Source organism: Trichosurus vulpecula, chromosome 3 (genome assembly GCF_011100635.1).
Source record: "Trichosurus vulpecula isolate mTriVul1 chromosome 3, mTriVul1.pri, whole genome shotgun sequence".
Classification (NCBI taxonomy): Eukaryota; Metazoa; Chordata; class Mammalia; order Diprotodontia; family Phalangeridae; genus Trichosurus; species Trichosurus vulpecula.
This window is the reverse complement of record NC_050575.1, coordinates 114166032-114188476: the sequence shown is the minus strand read 5'-3', so window position 1 is coordinate 114188476 and position 22445 is coordinate 114166032. Positions and strand designations below refer to the sequence as shown.

The 22445-nt window shown below is 39.4% G+C and overlaps 1 protein-coding gene across 2 annotated transcripts in view; it reads left to right on the top strand.

Annotated features, from left to right (window-relative positions):
- The first annotated feature begins 3269 nt into the window (after nucleotides 1–3269).
- The window catches only part of CSNK2A1 (casein kinase 2 alpha 1), a 56791-nt gene continuing 37615 nt past the window's right edge, over nucleotides 3270–22445 (top strand). The window contains exon 1 of one of the 2 annotated variants that reach the window (XM_036749097.1): nucleotides 3270–3466. The gene's annotated coding sequence lies outside the window, so the exon portion shown is untranslated. The remainder of the gene's footprint in view (nucleotides 3467–22445) is intronic. The other variant, XM_036749098.1, reaches the window with a different exon arrangement.

Below are 22445 nucleotides of genomic sequence, written 5' to 3'. Positions count from 1 at the left end.
CTTGTTCTCGAAGAACTTACAAATTAATGGGGTGGTGGAGAGGTAAGGGGAGGAGCACAACCATTTAAATAACAAGGACTAGGAGATGTCAGAGTGCCACAGACAATGTGGGAAGGTAGGTATTATTTGGCAGGAGGAAGTGGGTCAAGGACACTTCATAATAGAGATGGTACCCAAACCAGGCATGGAAAGAATTTCCACAGGTTTTACAGGAAAGAAAATTATATCTATCATAGCCACAGTAAGTAAAAGCACAGAGATAGGAGAAGGCAGAACTATACTGGGTGGTTAGGGGCCTATGGTTCAAATTCTGGCTCTGGCACTTGTGATCTGTATGGCTTGAGTTTCCTCATCTGTAAAATAAGGTGGTTTAAGATGATTACTGAGGTCCCCTCCAGCTCTAAGTCTATGATCCTCTGAAACAGGAAGGGAAGGGAAAAGAGTAAGAGAATATTGGACAGATAGGATGGAAGCACAATGTAGGTCGGTAGTCTGTCAGTCACAAGTAAGAGTTTAACATACACCAGGCATTCTGCTATGTGGTGGAAATACAAAGAAAGGACAAAAATTGTATCTCTGTCCTCAAGGAACTCATTCTAATGGTGGAGAAAACATACAAACTAGGTACATACAAGAGATATAGAGCATAAATGGGAGGCTGTTGTGTTTGTCCTTTGTTCTCGAAGAGGACCATGACATCAGAGAAATGATGACATGACTTGCAGGTGACTTTCATTTGAGTGAGGTGGGGCTATGCAAAGTCACCAGCCTCACTTTCTCCTCCAGAGCCACCTGGGTCCAGTGGCCTGATATTCACCAGGATGACTGGAGATGGCGCAGGATGCATTAGGCATCCTTGGCCCTTTCAGGCTAAAGTCTTTTCAGGTTCTCACTTTGAGTGAGATAACTCCCATTGAGTGAACAGGCCTCTTTAAGAAGTTAATCAAACGATGGCGCCTTTAATAAAAAACTCAAAAAAACCAACAACTGGGAGGGGAATACCCTTAGGGTTTCCACCCAAAAGAGAAACAGTTACTATTTAGTATTTACTTTCACTCCGTGTTAGGAGGGCAGTGACCTATTGTACAATCTATGAGCTCCAGAGTGAGTTGAGTTTAAGGCTTGGTTTTGAGAAAGAAAAGTAGCCAGTAAACCCAAAGTTAAGGAGGCAGCCTTCGGCCCTCGAAATATACCTTCCTTTGGTCGGAGCACCCTCAGGGAAGGAAGGCACTCTCAGAGGGAAGGCCCTAGCAATGGGAGGGACTTTCTTAGGCCTCTGGCAGAAGATGGGATTTGAGCTGAGTTTTGAAAGAAATCAGGGAAGCCAGGGGTTAGATATGAAGAGACAGCATTCCCAGCATGGGGGGTAGCCAGTGAAAAGGCAGAGAGATAGAAGAATGAAAAGAAGGCCAGTGTCTATAATAAGTGGAGGGGAATTAAATGCAAGACTGGCAAGGTAAGGTGGGAAGGCGCCATGCCATAAAGGCTTTTAAATGTCAAACAGGATTTTATGTTTGATTTATATTTGGAGATAATAGGGAACTAATGGAATTTATAGAGTGGGGTGGGGGGCAGGGGTTTGTGTAACATGGTTAAACCTACACCATAGGAAGATCTCTTTGGCATATGAGTAGAAAATAGATTGCTGTCAGGAGAGACTGGAGGCAGAAGGCTATTTCATTTGTCCAACCATGAGATGATGAGCAACTAGAGAAGTTAGGTGATGCAGTTGATAGAGCACCAGGCCTGGAGTCAGGAAGACTGGAGCTCAAATCCAGCCTCAGACACTTTTCTAGCTGTGTGACCCTGGGGCAAGTCATTTAACCCTCTTTGCCTCAGTTTCCTCATCTATAAAATGAGCTGGAGAAAGAAATGGCAAACCAGTCCAGTGTCTTTGCCAAGGCAACCCCAAACAGGGTCACAAAGAGTCAGACATGACTGAAACAATAGAAACTCCAACTCAAGATGATGAGGGCATTTGCCAGATTGGCAGCTATGTGGGTGGAGAGAAGGGGACTTCTAGGAAAGATGTTGTGAAGGTAGAAATGGCAACTTGGCAACAGATTGGATTTATGGGATGAGTGCTCATGAGGAGAAGAAGGGAAGGATGGTAGTGGCTTGGATGGAAATAGGGAAACTGGGAAGAGAAGAGGATTTAGGTAGAAACATGAGCTGTGTTTTTGACTTGTTGAGTTGGAAGTGTCTATGGCACCTCCAGTTTGAATTGGAAGAAGATCCAGCAAGGAAGACTTGGAAGGCACACTTAGACATGTAGGAAGAGAACCAGGAGAGAGCAGAATCATGAAATACCAGAGAGGAGATAATGAATCAGTGTGAGTTATTACAATCGGGGCCTCTCCTGCATTTATCATCTTTTACTTGTTATTAGTTAACTACCTGGGCTGGACTGTGAGCTCCATGAGGGCAGGGATCAGGACATATCTAAACCTACATCGCCCCATAGCCAGCACGGAGCTCACTCAGATCACAGAAAAGTGTTAGATGTTTGCCGAACTGACCAAGACAAGGCGCATCCCACTAGTGGGAAAGCGGTAAAAAGCCAGCACCAAATTCCCTAGATCGTTCCTTCCTCTACCGAGAAGTTTTCAGGTCCCTAAATAACCCCCGGGCGACAGCGGCGCCTTCTTGCCTTCACACCTGCCAGCCCCACAGTGACAACCCTAGGAAGTGTCAGGAGAGGATACAGCGCGTCGCCCAAATCGTGACGTCAGCACAGGGCCAGAGACGTCATTCACCCTAACCTTTACCCTCACAACGTTTTGCACCCTCTCCCAGAGAGCAGGAAGTTTTGAAACGGAGAGCAGCACATGAACCTTAAACCTAACCCTAACGCTTCCCAAGGAGGAGGGGGAAGACTACAACTCCCAGAATGCTTTGCCATAAACTGTGGAGGTCGCGAAGCTCTTTCCTAAGGGGGCGGGCTTGGATGAGTTTCCGCAGCTGATTTGAGTATGGGAGGAAGCCGTAGTGACCTCCACCATCTTAGTTTAGGCCGAACCAAGGACAAGGACAAGGGAGAGGGAACTTGACTTGATCACCCTCTTATGCACTGTTCGGGGAACATTATAAAGAAAACAACGTAAACTAGTTTCATATACGTCCTTCTCATTCTTAACGCTGAGTACTTCTCTTGTTTCGCTGTGTCGTCTGGGAGCACGGACCCCACCCCCCCCGAAACAATATATAGTATGACCCAACATGGCAGCGTCCACTTAGCCTCAACTAGGGGCGGAGCCGGAAGCGGTCCCACCCCGCCTCCCCGCCTCTCTGCAGGAGGGCGGGCGGCTTGGAAGGGGCGGGGTTCCGCTTCCGGCAGCGGTGGCTGCAGCCTCGCTCTGGTCCCTGCGGCTGGCGGCCCAGCCGTGTGTCTCCTCCTCCGCCGCCGCCATATTGTCTGTGTGAGGAGAGGGGAGAGCGGCCGCCGCCGCCGCCGCCACCACCACAGGTAAAGCGGAGTGAGAGAGCGGAGGGGTTGGGAGTGTGGGTCTGAATTGGGGGAACGGAATCCGCTCCTCAGCTGGCCCTTCCGAATTGCTCATAGACGGCCTGCCGCCTTAACCCTGCTCCCCCCCCCCTCGAGCCGGCGGGGGGGGGGTGTCCAGCAGCCTTTGGGGCCGCCTCTCAGGGGGCCAGCAGGGGCCGGGGCGGCGGACGGGGACATCCCAGGGGCCGGGGAGCAGCCTTCCAGGAAAGCGAAAGGGGAAATCTGGAACTATGTTGGGGTGGGGTGGGAGGGGGCTGGGGAGCCCCTCGAGGTGGAGAGGCTGGGAGGGGGGACCGCCTGGAAGGAAAGGGGAGGAGACAAGGGTGGGGCGGGAGGTAGGGGCGGCTGACGAGGGAGGTGGGGGGGGTGTGGTGTTGCTGGAAGTGGAGGAGGGAGGGGGCTCCTAGGGGGACCTTTGAGGTGGGGTTACTGCCCGCTCGAAAGCAGAGGGTTAGGTTGGAGGGAAGTCCAGGGTGGGGTCTGTCGAGGGTAGGGGACCCTGGTGGGGAGGGACTAGGAAAGATGGGTGGGGTTGTAGTTTGAGAGATGATTTGGAGACTGGGTTTGGGCCCGGAAAGATAAGGGAGAGGGGTCTATTCAGAATAGCTCTGGTGGCCTCTGACGGTATCGAGGGTTAGAGTTGCAAAGGTGGTTACTGATGAACATGTGAAGGATAGGGGTTAAGTTAAGGTTTTGTGGAGTGTGTAGGGGGAGGGGATGGAACAGGATCAGCAATTTCTTGGCTAGAAAAATGATGGGATTTAGACAGTAGGGAGGAGCTTCTATAGGATGTACTCTTATGTGCTTGGGGACTGTGTTCAGTCAAATGGAGTTGCTTTCTTAGGTATTAGGAAAGATAGACCTGTAGAAAAGAAAAAAATGAAAGAAACAGGTGGCCCAAACATTAAAAATAGGAAATATTTTCAGTGGGATTAACTTCCTTATTTTATGGGACTAATAGATGAATAATTCATAGGTTTAGCCTACATTTGGATAAAATTGGAGACCAAGAACCTGAGAAGAACCAAGACTTCCAAATGTTTTTTTCTACTTGCTGTATGACCTGTTTGTTCTTAAGTCAGTTGACTTGACAGGCAAGTCTGACCTGGGGCTGAATGTTAAAATTTGGCCTGGACTCCAGTGTCCTTGTAAACACCTCCAAGAACTTGTAGCTGTTGCTCTTCTCCATTCCAGAATTGCACCTTCAGCTTACCTGGATTGATTTGCCTTGTTCCAAATTTGGTGATTTGGCTTCATAATCCTTTGTTGGGGAGGGGCTGGGATGGGTAGTAAAATATTGACTTGGAAAACAAATTGCCTGTTACTTTTTCTGTTTGCTCAGCTGAGTAAAGAGTCAAATTACACTGGAACAAGTCATCTTAAAAACAAAATTTTGAAATAAAATTTAAAATGTTGGAAATAATTTAACTTAGTCCTTTTTACAGATAAAGAAATTAACACTGAGGGCAACCGATTTTACCCAAGGTCACAAATAATCCTAGTTTAGGTTCTTTTAGTATAGGACTTATGGTGGGGAAGGAAAGAGGCCCAAAGTTGAAAAAGGGATTCATTTATGGGCAATGGTTGTTTCTTAGGGGCTGATAACAGCTGGTAACTAACTGCCTCTCCACAAGGATATTTTTAGTTCTCCCTTTTGCTACCCACTACCTTCCAGAATAAATCCTTCCTTTCACTTTTGCCTCCATGTTTGAACGTTTAACATAATATCCTGCCTTTTCCTTTTATATTCCTTTTAACTAAAGAACGAATTCCTTTGAGAAGTCATCTTAAAGTCTTTAGTAGATAAGAGCTAAAAAAAAAAATAAGAGTTTGTTGGGAATAACTTTCTAAAGAACAAAGGCAGCAAAAGATTACTTTTCTGAGGTGCCTGGCTCACAGATGCTTGAGTAGCATTGGGAAAACTTCCTTTTGACCCGTAAATATTCTGCTTGAATGACACAGTCTCTGCTCTTTGATGTTTGTACAACAGTTCAAAGGTGGAAAGAAAGACCATCAACATGTGGCAGAATAAAAGTTTAGTTCTGTTCTGATAGAACTTTCAGAAATAGTTTTTTTTTCTTATTCTGCCTACTATAATAGACTTCCTGGGGGGAAAAAATTATATGTTTAACATGAAACTTATAGAGATGTTGTCATTTTGTCCCCATTGATTTACATCGCCCAATAGAAATGTGTCATCAGCAAGGTCAAGCGTACAGTTCAGTGCATCACCCTTTTGGGAGCTTATGCTTTTTAGAAATAAGGACTGTACAGTGATAGTATTTTCCAATTTGGTAAACCTCTGGAGATTGTGCCTTTCACCCACACCATTTGCATTGAGGTCTCAAGGCTATTTACTGGTGTTTAAGAAAAAGCCCATGGATTTTATCTGTCACCTTCATTTCAAGGTTTAGGAGTCAGGCCTGAGACCTGCAGAATGTTGTATTTAGTGTTTGGAGAAATTCCTTTTAGTTTTAATTTAACCAGCTTCTATAGAATCAAGTGTAAAATAAGTAATGAGTTTTTTTAAGATAGGAAAATGTGACAAGAGGGAGTTTGGGCTTGAGTAAAATGGGCTGTAGGAGAGGAAGTAACTAACTGAAAAAATACTTGGAATGGGAGTCAGAAGTCACTGTGACCTTCAGCAAGTCACTTTACTTCTTCAGGCCCCAGTTTTGTCATCTTACTAGATCAAGTGTTCTTAACATGGTGGAGCAGGGTGGACTGATGGACCTTTTGGCAGTCTGGTGAAGCCTATGAACTCCCAGAATAATGATTTTTAAATGCATAAAATAGAATACATGGGATTACAAAGGAAATGAATTAAATTGAAATAAAGTTGTCAGAATGTTTTAAAAATCTAGTTCGGTGACCTCAGGTTAAGAACCCCTGCCACTAGATAATCCTTAAGGGTTTTTCTTTGGGAATTTCTGTCTTACATGTGTAATTGGAGAGGGAGGTAATGTTCTCTTTGTTTACAACTTCATAGAAGCAAAGAATTATAGAACTTAACAGACCTTAGATAGCTTATTTACTTCCCTCATTTTATAGATTTAAGAAAATGAGTGAGAGACTTCCCCAAGGTCCCATAGCTAGTTAGTGGCAGATAAGGGATTAGAACCAGGCTTTCTTTACTCCCATTCCCAACATGCTTTCCACCACATTTGCACTGTGGTCCCAAGGCAATGTGTGTATATGCACATGAGCACACAGTTCACAAGTTAACTGGTATGACTTGACCTAGTACTGTATAAGTGCTCAGCCCTCTTTTGACAATAAGGTTCAAATGAGAAGTTCTAGGTTTTTGGTTACTGGCCTGTCATTGGTTTCCTGGATGACCTTGAGTAAGTTGTTTACCATCTTTGTTTCTCAGGAGTATTTAGAGTGAATTAATACTGCTTTTGAGTGCTTGTGATAGATGAGGCTACAAAAGTACAAAGCATTTTATTACTTGGCTGTGCTTAGTAGTGGAAAATGTGGGCCAACTAGACTTTCAAATAAGGAAGAAATTTCTCCAGGGTTATTAAGACAAAATTACCACTAAAGGAAGGATTTGAGTTAGATTATGGATACGGAGTGATTGTTTTTCTCCCTATAGTTTGTATTCCCTAGGGTAGATTCTAGCAGATTTCTCTGTTGAGTAGTCATTTTCCCATGGTCTAGATATCAAAGATTGTTAGGCCTTAAAAAAAAGTTTGAGGGTGAAAGATTCACAGTATTGAAGGGTGCTGCTAGGAATGGCATTTCAATGCTTTCTCTAGGATCCTACACATAAGGTACTTACCTAGTAACTGTTGCTATGGTGGGCAAGCTTTTTTTTTTAAACAACCATGTTAATATTCTTTCTCTGTGAAGGAAAATATTGATGCCTTTTCTGAAGTAAAGGTTAACAGCTTAGATTAAAGATGTTCGTTATACGGTTTTAGAATTGTGTGTTCCTAGAAACTCTTGAAGGTATTTGTCTGTTTTTTACAACTTTCTTGTTTTGGTGATTTCCTGATAGATTTTCTTAGATATTTGTTGAGAAAGGCAAATATTGTGAGTTCTCTGAAATTATAATTATGTACACTGATAGGCTATTCAGATTTTTTTGTATGTTTATAGCAGTATTTTTTAGTTGCTAAAATAGCTCCCCAGCAATACAACTTTAATACTTATTATATATCTTCAAACATTGAGACATTTGTTCTTAAAATATAAGTCATATTATTCAAGTAAAGGAGAAATTGCAGAAAAATTCTTAGATATATGTAAATATTCTATGAATTTGCCTAGTAAATCACAATACACAGGGATTTGCCATAAACATTTTTAGCCATTGAACCTATGACAATTGTAGGGTTTACCAAATGAATGGCACAGGCTCAAAAGGTGAGTCATTTTACCTTTCTAGTCTTCAGTTTCTTCATCTATAAAATGAAATGGTTTGATGAGGAGATCTCTAGGTCCCTTCCAGTTTTTAATGTGAGAGAAATTGTGGGAGTTAGGGTCTAGATGAACATCAGAATTGGGAGTGACCTTAGAGCGCATATGGTCCAATCCTCGCCTTTTATAGATCAACACTAGAAAGGTGAAATGACTTACCTAAGGTTTTCATCATACTCAGTGAGTAGGACTTGAGCCGAACTTTGTAGACTGACTCTTAAGGCTCTTTCTACAATGCAGAAACTTGGACACCTTCTGAAGTGTTTCCTGTTTCAGTATCAATTTGCTTTGTGTACATGTGGGTATTTGTAATTTAAAATTTAAAAGTTCCATGACCTTTATTAATTCATTAAACTGAGGCTACTATCAGTGAAGGCAGATGGTTACAAAGGAGATGATTCAGGACTAAGACAAATCTTTAGACTTAATTGTCATTTCCATTTACGGGAGTCTTTTTAATGAGATTTCTTGATAAACAGAAAGCCTAGACTAGGGCAGTGGGCTTTGAACTGCTTAAAAGATTTCTCTTATTTTGTCAAATGGTGAGCATCTCTTAAAATGGCTAGAATACCTCACCTCTGATGTGGTTTAAAAAAAAAACACCCTCTGCATTCATGGGTGACCTTGTACCAGGATCAGAAATCTTTTATATCTTGGGATCTCAAGGAACAAAACTTGGGAGGTTCTGGTGTATTGTGTGGCTGGTTAAATGCTTTGGTCTCTTGAGGTAGAATTATTTGTGCATTAATGTTTGTCTCATCTGCCTGCCCTATCCTCTGAGAGGATCCACCACTCTGCCTTCTTGTTTACTGTACTTTGTTAGTGCTCTTAGGCCATAAACTCCCCAGGGTTGGAACCTGTCTTATTACTTGCTCTCTCTGTTTTTATAACTCAATATGTATTAAGTGGAAATAACATCTGCTTTACAATTCTTACTTTTTTTTTTTAATAAGCTGATTTTCATAATACTGTAGCTGTCCAGCTAATCCAATTCAGATGAGTAAACCAGGAAGCCCTGCCTATTAGACTTATCGAATTCTCCTTATTTCACTCCTTTCCTCCCCTCCCCCCCATCTAAAGACAGTTTTGAGAGGGGTGTATCTGGAGAATTTTGAGCTAAACATTGAATAGGAAGATTTATATAGTTGGATGTTAGTTCAGTTTGACAAATGGGAAGCACTTTGCGAAAGTTGTGGAACTTAATGCTGGGATAGATTGACTTTAAAAAAAGCACAGCCCTTGCTGTTAAGAAATTTATACACGTTTTTAACTTATTGCAAGGGAAAGGTCCAGATAGTGATGTGAGACATAGATTTCAGGAGGGCAAGATCGCATTAAGCTAGAGAGGTGACATCTGAACTGGGTCCTGAAAGGAAGGATTTCAGCAGGTATAGTTGAGGCGGTGGGAGAGGGTGAAGTATGTTTGAGACAGAGGAGGGCAAGAACATGGCTAAGATGAAACATTGATCAGTTTAGTCAGTAGGGAATGAAGTATTATAAAGTTGAAAAGACAATTAAAGAGAGAGACTGAAGGGCCGGAAAGTCAGGAAGAAGAGTTTGGACTTTGTCAGGCAGTAGAGAGTTTTTGAAGGGGTGTGTGTGTGTGTGTGTGTTTCTTAACAAGGATAATACCAGTACATTGAGAAGATTATGTTGGTATAGAAGTGTGAAGGAGAGGGGTTGGAACATACTCTTTTGTAGGATATTCGGTTATATTGAGTTAAATTTGGATTACTCTTGGTTTCTGAATGTTATTTCTCATGCTTCCAAAGGTTGTTGGAGTTTATTGTGAAAGTAAAATTCTGTGTAGTCATGACAATTTAATACATTAACTGGGGGGTAGGTTTGCAGATGATAATTAAGAATTTGTTTAAAATCTGTAAATCCAAAGTAATTTGCAAATTCAGTCTTCAAAGAACATTTGTTAAGCATCTTAGGGAAGAGGAGAGACCATTTATATAATACTATGTGTGAGGTAGATTGCTTATCCCCATTTTACATCTGAGGCACACAGAGGTTAAGTGACTTTCCCAGGGTCACACAAGTAAGTGTGTGGGGGGCCATATTGAGCTCTTCCTGCCTCCATGCCTAGCACTCTTATCTGTTGTGCTACATAACTTTCTAATAATCTTAACCAAGGCGCTGTGCTGTCAGTGTATGTACCCAGTTTGTTCGTTAGACCATAGACTTTAATTTTCTTGTAAAAACAAAGTCTTTCCTTGAAAGAGTTCAGCTTTTCCTGTATCAATTATTTCTCCCAAAATTCTTGTGGTTATAGAATTTAGAGTTGGAAGAGACCATAGAGATCATCTGGTTAATCCTCTTATTTTACAGGTGGAGAAACAGAGGCCAAGAAAGGTTTAAGTGAATTGTGCCAGGTCATAGAAGTACTTCATTAATTTTGTATTTTGGAGGTGAAGAAGCAATGGTCTATCGAGAGTACTTTATTTGGTGGTTGAATTTGAGAGTAGATCTCAAACGTCTGTCCTGCTTTCTGAGGTTTTATACTGTGTTGCAATCCTAATTTTTCAATTATGAAAAATATTAATGTTTTGCTATTTGGAAAACTTTTATTTTTTACTTTACCTAGTATATGCCAAATTTTGGGAGAGAAGTGGAAAAAAGTAAAAGGAAATAGTGCTCTGGATAATGAATAGGGAAGAGCTCTGGGCTAGGAGTTAGACCTGTTTTGAAGTTCTCTGCCCAATCTTCACATAATTTTACTTAAGCTAAGTCATAACCTTTCTCTGGGTCTGTTACCTGACTTGCAAAATGAGGAGGTTGGACTAGATGGTTTTTAAAGATCCTTTTCAACTCATGCTATAAATCTTAAGAATTATAATTTCTTTCATTTATTTATTTAGAGGGAGGAAGGCAGGGCAATTGGGGTTAAGTGACTTGCGCAAGGTCACAGAGCTAGTGAGTGTGTCAAGTGTCTGAGGCTAGATTTGAACTCAGGTCCTCCTGACTCCAGGGCCAGTGCTCTACTTCCTGCGCCACCTAGCTGTCCCCTTGAAATATAATTTCTTAACGTAAATGTGTAGATCTATGTATACAGGCAGAAGTTCTAAGGTAATAAGTGGAATTTTGGCAATTTACGTTTTTCTGTACCCTCATGAGGCAAATTGACCTGTTGGTTTTTTAAAATTGATATCTTTTATTTCTTACATCATCATAGTTATCCAAAGCATGTCTGTCTCCCTTTTCCCCTCCCAGGGAGTCATCCCATATTACTATAAATAGTATTTTTAGAGAGGAAAAAAAAATTAGCGCAACTGATAAATACATTGAAGTCTGAAAATGTGCAATATGTAACACCTGTGGACTTCCTACCTCCATTAGAGGGTGGGGGGAGGCTGAGGTGTCCTCATATTTCTTCATTTGAGTCCTGCTTGATTTTTGTAAAAAAAAAAATTTCTTTTGCATTAACTTTTGATTTTTTTGGTGAGTAGTCCTATTTATATTGTTGTTACTGTATATGTTGTTTTCTTGACTCTGCTTACTTTACCCTGCACTGATCCATATAAATCTTTCCATGCTTCTCTGTTTTCATCGCACCTCATTTCTTACAGCACAGTAATATTCCATTACATTCATATACCACAATTTGTTTAACCATTCCCTAGTTGATGGACACCTACTTTGTTTCAAATTCTTAGCTACCACAAAAAAAATGCTACTATAAATATTTTGGAGTATATGAGGGCTTTCTTCTTATTGATGGCTGCCTTTGGAGTATAAGTCCAGTAATGGAGTCTCTGGTTCAAAGGATATGGACATTTTAGTCACTTTTTTCGTGTAATTCCAAATTGTTTTCTGAAATGGTTATACCATTTCATAGTCCATGTCCATGTCTATAGTCCATGGACACCACCATGTATTAGTGTACCTGTCAGTCCACATCGTCTTCAGCATTGACCATTGCTATGTTTGGTCGTTTTTGCCAATTTTGAGGGTGTGAAATGAAATCTCAGGATTGTTTTGGTTTGTGTTTATCTTACTATAATGATTCAGAACATTCATGTAGTTGTAAATACTTGTAATTCTTCTTTTGAGAAGTGGTCATATCCTTTGGCCACTTATTTCTTGGGGAATGGCTATTAGTGTTATATATGTTCACTAAGTGTTAATATATCTTAATATATAACATATATCAAAGAGATTTGCTACAAAGATTTCCCCCCAATCAGCTACTTCTTTTCTTATCCTAGGTGCATTAATTTTGTCTGGCAAGAAACTTTTTATTTTCAAGTGACCAAAGGGATCTCTTATCTTTTACCATTGCCTCTTTCCTGGTTGGTTAAGAATACATCTCCTACTTATAACTGTGAGAGAAATAATTTGTTTCCCTTCTAATTTTTCTATGGTCTAATCTCTAATATTAATCTTTTATATCCATTTAGAATGTGTTGTAGAATATGGTATAAATGTTGAACCAAACCTAGTTTCTGCTAAACCACTTTCCAGTTTTCTCAGTAGTTTTTAATTATATAAGGAGTTTTTTCCTAGGTAATTTTGCATTTTCCACTTCATCAGACACTGGGTTATTGAATTCTATTCTTTCATATTCTCCTTGTCTAGTTTGTTCCATTGATGCATCTCTTGGTTTTTTAACCAATACCAGAAGTTTTGATGACTGCTGCTGTATAATATAGTTTGAAATTTGGATGTATTATTCCCCTTTCATCCCTACTTCTTTCTTCATTTTTCTTGATAGTCTAGATTTTTTTTCCAAGTGAATTTTGTTATTATTTTATCAAGTTCAATAAAGTATCCCCTTCATAATTTGATTGGCATATATTTAAATTGTAAATTAATTTTGTCATTTTTATTATGTTGGCACTGCTTAGCCATGAGCATTGAATATTCCTCCAGCTATTTAATTTGTTCTTTTTTTTAAGGAGCACTTTGTAATTGAATTTATGTATGTCTTGTGTGCTTTGATAGTTTGATCCTCAGATATTTTATGTTTTTTGTTATTACTTGGAATGGGATTTCTCTTTGTATTACTGCTGTTGATTACATAGATGATGTTGATTTTTGAGGATTTATTTTGTTGCTTGCAACTTTAATGAAGCTGTTGTCTCAAGTAGTATCTTTGCTGATTCCCTAGAACTTTCCAAGCAAACTATCATATCATTAGCAAGTAGTTTTATCACCTCTTTACCTATTTTTATGCCTTTAATTTCTTTGTCTTGTTTCCATTGCTAGCATTTCCAGAACTATTATCAAATAATGGGGAGAGTGGGCAGAACTATTGGCTTTTATCTAATTACTTTTTTAGTTTTGTTTTGTCTTTTGACCTAGTTGTAAAGTAACCCAAAATAATGAAATTTGAGGATAGAAGATTTAAATAAAACATTCACCAGTCGTCAAATAGGAGTTGGCAATAATTGAGGTCTGTTTCTCCTCCCCTCCACCTTTCCCAAAGTATTTAAAAATCAAACTTATAGAGGTCTTAGAGAATGTAATGATTCCTAGTAAAAGGACTTATCCATGGTCCCTTAGCTAGAGCTATGACAAGAATTCAGGTCTGACTCTAGGTCTAATGTATTTTCTAGTATACCACAGATCATCCTTGTGCGGGTGGTACTGTATTAAATTAGGAAGTGAGAATATTATGGGTCAAGATTCCTCCTAGTAAATTTGTTGAGATAAGGAAAAGTCATTTGAAATTGAAAGAAAGAAGAAAAGATGTTTGACTAAAAGACTTAGAGGTCCTTAATACATTTTCCTTTTGGCTAAGTTGTCCTTCCAAATTAATCTTTTGTAGCTGTTGCCTCCAAATTGATGTCACACAGAAGAAACTATAATTTAGTAGCGGTATGTCTAGACTAAGCTTAAAAGTCAATGTGATGATCACATACCTGAGAAAGGGTAGGTGTGAAATAATTCCTTCAACAAATTGCAAGGATTTTTACTATTCAGTGGCTGTTGGGCTCCATGCTTATTTAGATCCTAAGATGGGCAATGTTTAGAAACAATTATGACATTCTTCAAGAGACTATCAATCTTGAGAGAAGCTTAGGGAGGAGACATAGTAAGCAGTTAAGACTCCAAAATTACCCTCTCGATGCATAATTCAGAGATCTACTAACATTATAGGGGGTAGTTAGTACATTAGTGATTGAGCATGGCTGTGAAAGGGACTGATAATCTTGGGTAGAGTGAATCTCCAAGGCCACTACAGTATTAGTGAGGATTACCATCCAAGGCTATGGGCCCTTGAACCTCAGCAGTGTTAGCTGTTTCCTTGAATGAACTCTTGGGGATCTTTTTCCTTGATCTAGTATTAATTTACTGTGCTCTTTCTGAAAATCACCATTTCTAGTTTGATTGAGCAGTTCTCAGTGTTTTGCTTCACTGTTATGATTGCCCTTGAATTCCGAAATGATGGTACTTTATTCCTGTATCTGGATACATTAGCTCTCATTAGCACTTGCTCCTGAACTCTTTTTTCTCCTCCCAAACATGCCAGATCTTAGGTATGCTTACCCTCCCTCCCCCCCCCAGTTGTATTAGAGAGAAAGAATAGTTACTGAAAACATATATTTTTGGTAACCAGAAAGGCACGTAAAAGACGTACTCAGTCACACTAGGTGTTGGCAAGCTTCCTAAACAATCCTGACTAACATTTCCCTGATTCTATTCAGTCATGATTCCTACCACCACCATGACCACTACATACACATAATCCTCAAAATAGCCTGTTCCAAATCAGATCAGGTGGCCTTCTCCCCAGATCTCCCAGCTTCTACTTCCCCCATTTGGAATTTGGCTAGCCAGGCATATTCAAGGCATATTTTATTTATCTGGATTGCATTCTTAGTTTCCCTCTTGGCCAATCAGTAAACTTCAAATGTGATCTGTGGCAAATTTTTGGTGTTTCAAGCACATCTTCCCACTTAACCATTAACCAAATAATCACTTACAGATGAGAATATCATTTGCTACTGATGGAAATAGTTAGCTCCTGATGAAAGTTTCCACTCCTTTGCCCAGTGTTCAGTGCCATTCACAGTCTAGTTCAGATGTTCCCAAATTTGTTTGGCTTTCCAGCCCATTTTTAAAAAAATTTACTTAGCACCCCCTGGAAATCTGCTTTCCTTAATCCTTTAACGATTTTTTGAATTTGTGTCATTTCAAAAAAATATGAAATACATATTTTTAAAATGATGTATCTTAAATTTAATAATTTATTGTAAATTTGTGGGTTTTTTCCTGCATTGAAATTTTGATGACCCAGTAGTGGGTCATGTATCCCTATTGTATTGTAAACAAGTCATTACACTGACATATTCCACCCAGTGCATTCTGGACTTCCCAACAATGCACAATAGTCTTACCTGCCAACACTTGCTTGTTAAGACCTGTTGGCAGACTTGACCACTGATCCCATTATAACTCGCATTTTGTGTGTTTATTTGTAAAATAATGTGATCACTAAGACTTGAACTCTGTTACATAACAGATGAAACATGTACGAACGGTTTTTAAAATTTTTCTTTTTCCTTGGCTTCCACTCCCCCCTTATTTTAACTCAACATCCCCCCAATTACACGTGAGACTACTACCAACCCCTTGGATCATTTTATAGTCCCCCAGGGGGATGATATTGCCCACTTTGGGAACCTCTGATTAATGTCATCTTACTTTCCAGTACTATTTCATATTACTTAACCAATCTACCCACCCCACCTCCATGCATACGCTGGATGCTTCAGCAAAACTGTTCCAGTGCAAGGCTTCCAATCATCCTATGTGCTCTCCCACCTCTGCTTTTGTTCTACTGTTGCCTATACCTGAAATGCTTTCTCTCCTCCCTTCACCTACTAATTTCTACCTATCCTTTAAAGCCCCAACCCAAATGTCTCTCCCCCCCCCCATGAATCTCCCTTTGGTACTTCACAAGTCTCCCTCAGACCCAGTTTATTTTGCAACTCTGTAGTACATTTAACATGTAAATTGTGTCCTGGTGTTATCTGTGCTTGTCATCCCATAACTAGACCATAAACTCCATGTGGGTTCCTAATCTTTGCATCTTCTCTAGTACTAAGTACAGTGCTCTACACATAATTGATACCTAATAAAAGCTTAAGAAACTAATTACTAAGGATAGGTCATTATAGGTACTGATGATATAAAATTACAGAAGTAACTGAAATAGCAACTCACCCCCCAAATTATAAAAACTTCCCCATTTTTGACAGACTTTGCTAGGAAAGAAAGAATAAAGACCTTTTTTCTTTTAAAAAGTGCCACTGATTATCCTTGAAAAGTCTTAGTGAAGGTTGACATTTAACATTCAGCAAACCTGGATCTTGTACTGGTGATCTAATTAAAGTGCAGAAAATGTTTTCTTTCTCCCTCCCATTCCTCAGAAAACTTAATCAGTCATATACATGCTTGATCATAAGGATAAAAATTTTAAACTGCTTAAGTTAACAAATTATTCCACCTTGTCCCCATATCATCTAATTGCTCCATAAGAGTACAGAGTCACCAAATATCAACATAGTTTATCAAGTAGTTTGAAGGTGATCATTTGGGTTGTTCTCTGGGTATGTTTTTTGACCTAGGGAGGTACAAGGATTTGCTCTAGGGGCTTTCGTACATTGATGCCTACCAGCATATGATTGAATGGAAAATTGCTAACCCATTCAGCCACATTAGGAATTGAGTTTATTCCTATTATTTTTTAAAGGTAAATTTAATAATGTATTTTTGTTTTCATGTCATCTATATATCCTGCCGGTTTTTTCCCCTTACTGCCTTCAAGGAAGTCATCCTTTATAATAATTTTTTAAAAGTTTATTGAAATTGACCAATATTGAAAAAGTCTGGTATTATATACACAGGTTCACACTCAGCCCCACCTCTGCAAAGAAATAGAAAGAGGTGTCTTTTCATAGCTCTTCTTTGGTTATTATAATTTCTGAGCATTAACTCTTTCTGTGTGTGAAAGCATTAGCTCTCAATTTTTTTTCCATTTACATTGTTATACTTAAAGATTATGTTGCTTTACTAAGCCTACTTCATTTTGCATCAGTTTTTATGTCTTTCAATGCTTCTTTGTATTCATTTTGAGCCACACAGTAATATTTAATTACATTTGTGTTCCATGGCTTGTCTAGTTATCTTCAGTCAGTGAGCATCTTAATCTGCTGGTTCCTTGGTACCACAGAATTGCCACTGTAAACATTTTTATATCTTTGCAAACCTTTTTTGTCATTGACTTCCCTGAGTTAGGTACAGTAGAATCTCTGGGTTAAATGATAGGGACATTTAGTTGCTCTTTTCTCATAATTCCAAATTGCCTTCCAAATTGCCAATTGGTTGTACCAATTCATGGCTCTACCAACCATTTCATTTATGTGCCTACTTTCCGCAGCCCCTCCACCATTGTGTTTGTCCTTCACTTTCAAAGAGGACCATGGCATCAGGGAAATGATGACATGACTTGCAGTTGACTTTGATTTGAGTGAGGGAGGGCTGTGCAAGGTCACCAGCCTCATTTTCTCCTTCAGAGCCATCTGGATCTAGTGACCAGATATTCATCAGGATGACTGGAGATGACCCAGGATGCCGTGGAAGACCCTGGCCCTTTTGGATTCAGGCCTTTTCACATACTCACTTAAGAGGGAGGTAACTGCCCTTTCAGTGAATAGGCCTCTTTAAGAAGTAAGTCAAGGGATGGCCCCTTTAATTCGAAAAAAAAAAAATCAAGCTGGGAGGGGAAGACCCTCAGGGTTGCTGTTCTAAGAGAAACAGTTACCATTGACGTTCTGAGCCAGGAGGGCCCAAGATACAGCCTCTTTGAAAATGAAGGACAAACACAACCTGCAAGTAGACTAAGCTGCCTGAATGGGAATCCAGCTAGTTGAGTAACTCACCTCTCCCTCTTTCCCTCTCTCTCCTTTTTCTCCTCTCCAGAAGAAGGTAAATTTTGATGGCCAGAAGCTGCCCACTTAACTTGGCTAGATTCCATCTGTCTAGATTCCTTCACTCTGAAGCTCATAGATTGGACCACAATAGGTCCCTGCCCAAGTTCCACTCTGCCATTCACTCTTATATTCCTATTCAACAAACCTACATGATAATATGCAGTGTACTAGGCACTCTTTTAAATAAGACATGGTCTATGATTTGTAAATTTGCTATCTTTTTGGGGGGGGGGGGCAGGGCAATTGGGCTTAAGTGACTTGCCCAAGGTCACATAGCTAGTACATGTGTCAAGTGTCTGGGGCTGGATTTGAACTCAGGTCCTCCTGATTCCAGGGCCAGTGCTCTACTCACTTCACCACCCAGCTGCCCCTAAATTTGCTGTCTTTTAAAAATAGATTTTAGTAGTTTAAGAAAATCTAAAATTTGATTTTTGAGTTGATTAGCTCTGTTTCTAGTTTGTTAAATTGTGGGTCCAAACGTAGGTTTTTTGTTTTTATTTAAGAATTACTTTTTTATTACAGCTTTCCTTTAAATCAACTGGTTATCATATATATGTGTGTGTGTGTGTGTGTGTGTGTGTGTGTGTGTATAATTATATATATATAATAATATAATAATATATATAATTTTTTCCCCCCATACTTGGTTTGGGGTAGTTTTACAACTCTCAAGTTTGCAGTTCCGTTGCTGGCTTGTGGAAAAGAAGCACAGTTAGGCTTTGATTTGGCAGAATTTATTTTCTGAAAATTTATTTTTCCCATGTGTTTTCCTAGCCATTCTTTGGTCTAAACCTCAGAGGGGAGGGGAGGCATCCAACTTCAGGCCACTTTGGGTAATAAGAAGCCTTTAAGAATACTCAATCAGCAAACATTTATTAAGAACCATTTATGTACCAAGCACTGTGCTAAGTGATGGGGTTACAAAAAAAGGGAAGATAGTCCTTTCAAGGAACTCACATGTCTGATGGGGAAGACAACATGCAAACACCTGTCATAGCATCTCAAAGCTGCAATCAATCATATGTTTCATAGTCATTTGTTATTTTAAATGTCTGGTATATACAGGGCCCTAGGTTGGGCAAGGCAACCAAGATAAGATCTCTGCTCATGGCATTTACACTATTGTAGAGAGTATTATTCAAGGGAAGCTAGGTGGGGCAGTGGAAGTTAGGGCCTGAAGTTAGAAAGACTGATCTTCCCGAGTTCAAATCTGGCTTCAGATGTTATTGGCTGTGTTTCTCTGGGCAAGTCACTTAGCCCTTATTTGCTTCAGTTCTCATCTGTAAAATGAGCTGAAGGAGGAAATGGCAAACCATTCCATTATCTTTGCCAAGAAAACTCCATATGGGGTCATGACTGAAATGATTGAACAACAACAACAAAGGGTATTTATGTTACACCTATAACTATAATGCAGAATATAAGGAGATCGTACCATATCAGGCATTGTAGCGTAATAGAAAGGTTGGGCTTGAGTCCCAAGTTCATGATTTACTAGTCTGACCTTAGGGTAATTCACCTGAACTTTTTTTGGATCTCAGTTTCTTCATCTATAACAGAGCTGTCCAAAATGCGGTCTGCCTACAAGCATAGAAATTTACATAAATGCTTTAGTAAAGGAAGCTGAGCTACTGCAGAGCTCTCTCTAAAATGGCAAATCAAAATATGTTGTCTGTTGTTTCAATAAAAACCTAAAGTTGGACAGCCCTGATCTATAAAATAGAAATAATGATATTTGTATTCCTTTAAAGGGTTATGTGTAGGCAATGCATTATTGCAAATAGTGCATGAATTTGGAGTCAGAAAAACCTATGTTTGAATTTCCAGCTCTGCTGCTTTACCTGTATGACCTTGAGTGTGTTATTCTGGGGGCTTCAAGTTCTTCAATGTAAAAGGAAGGGGGTTGAATTAGATCTCTAGGGTTCCTTCCAGAAATTCTCTGAAATGAGAATATAGACAAAACATATTGTAAACCTTAAGATATTATATAAATGTCATTTATTAAAGAAAGATACAAAGTGCTATGTAATACCTAAGGAATGAGGGGTCATTTATGACCAGGAGAATTAGGAAAGAATTTATTCTTTGAGCCAGGTCTTAAAGCAAAAAGGTGACTTCAACGTCCTGAGATGAGACATAGGGCATTTTGGAATTAGGTAGCTGAGAGTAAAAAACTAAGCTCAGAAATTTATCCTTTTAGGCAGAATTTTAGCAGGACTTTATGTTGATTTCCCTGCCCATACCAAGGGCCTTGAATATAGCAGATACTTAAAATAATAAGTGACTATGAATCATACTGATTGAAATTTATTCCACATAGGGAGTGGTATAAGAGAAGGCTTAAAATAAGTTGTTAGTATGCCCCAAAGGGTTTATAAAATTCTGCATACCCTTTGATCCAGATACTACTACTAAGTCTTTATCCCAAAGAGACACAAAAAAGGGAAAAGACCATTTTGTAGTGGCAACAAGTTGGAAATTAAAGGGAAGCCCATCAATTGAGGAATGGCTGAGCAAGTTGTAGCATATGACGGTAATGAAATGTTACTGGGCTATAAGAAATGATGAGCAGGCTGATTTCAGAAAAACCTGGAAAGACTTAGATGAAATGATGTGGAGTGAAGTGAGCAGAACCCAGTTTTACACAGTAACAGCAATACTATTGGATGATTAACTATGAATTACTTAACTGTTCTCAGCAATACAATGATTCAAGACAATCCCAAGGGACTCATGATGAAAAATGCTATCCACCTCCAGAGAAAGAACTGATGGAGTCTGAATGCAGATAAAAGCATACTATTTTTCACTTTCTGTATTTTTTTGGTGGCTTTTTATTTCCTTTGGGTCTCTGTCTTCTTTCACAGCATGACTGATATGGTAATATGTTTTGCATGATTAAACATGTATAACCTATATCAAATTGTGTGCTGTTTCAGGGAGAGTGGAGATGAGGGAGAGAGAAAATTTGAACTAAAAACCTTTTTAAATGAATGTTGAGAATTGTCTTTACGTGTAATTGGGGGAAAATAAAATATTTAAAGGGGGGGAGAAAGTAGTTAGACACCTTTTTCGAATTTGGAGAGAACTTTTCATATGATGTTCCATTTGAGTCTCAGCAATACAGTAAGCTAGGTAATACAGGTGTTAGACTCATTTTACAGATGCAGAAACTGAGTCTCAGAAAGGTTAAATAACTTGATTTTGATCACACAGTTATTAGCTATCATAGGTGAGATATGAACACAGTTCTTCCTGACTCCAAATTCTTGACTGTTTATATCAGATTGTGAAGGGTGTCTTACACTCGGCCTGTTTTCATGTTGTCTCCTTGGAAAGCAAGATTGTGAGATGGTTTTGCATACAGCATTAATAATGACAACTGTATGTCCTTTGAGGCCTAATCATATATAAAGTTTCCTGTTTGGTTTGCTGTAAAGCTGCCTTATTTTCTCAATTTATACTCAGGAACCAGAGTTGTGATTTAGGGATTTATTTTTCCTTAGATATTTTATGGATATTAATGCATATATATTGTTATAGTTGAAACTGGAGCACTGGACTTGGGGTCAGGATAGTGAGGTTCAGATTATTCTGACACTAGATGTGTGGCCTTGGATAAATAATTCTCGTAGCTTATTTTCCTTATCTGTAAAATGGGCATACGTCACAGACTTGTGAGGGTCAAATGAGATAATTAATGCAAAGCACTTTTAAAACTGTATGGCAATATGCAGCCTTAGATGCCATGAGACCTCATCCATTTGGACCTGGGAAGAATCTCTGAATATTAATAAATTAACAGTTCACATTTTATAGGCTTACAAAATACTTCACAAAACTTGTGAGATAGGTTTTACGGGATTGAGCAATCTTAGTTTTAGAGCTAGAGGAAATCTTAAAGATCGTTGAGTTCTCCTTGTGTTTTGGATATTTTCATTTTTGTTTGTGGGGGTTTTGTTGTTGTTGTTGTTTTCAAATGAGGACAGTGAGGCCCAGCAAGTATGTGACTTACCCAGGGTTTCAGAGCAGTAGAGCCAGGATTTGATGCCATGATCTTTTGAGTGCTAATCCTTTGCTCTATTTTGGCTTTCTACCTCTTCCTTCAGATTTTAACAGATGAAACAGTATGAAGTAGTTTGCCCAAGATTATACAGCTACTTAAATGACAAAGCTGGGACTTGAACCCAGGTATTCTCTTTATAGGGCAGCTAGATGAGGCAGTGAATAGAGCACTAGAGCAGGAATCTGAAAGACTCAACTTCCTGAGTTCAGATTCAACTTCAGACACTTAAGAGCCATGTCACCCTGGGCAAATCACTCAATGCTGTTTGCCTCAGTTTCTTCATCTGTAAAATGAGCTGGAGAAGGAAATGGCAAACCATTCCAGTATCTTTGCCAGGAAAGCACCAAATAGGGTCACAAAAAAAAAATCAGACACCACTGAAATTCACTTCATGGTCCATTCTCTTTTTTCTCTACTTCAGGTTCCTTTTAAAGCATCTATAGCACCTATCATTCATAGGTGTTCTCCTATTCAAGAACTAACTTGATATAATTGGGTGCATTTT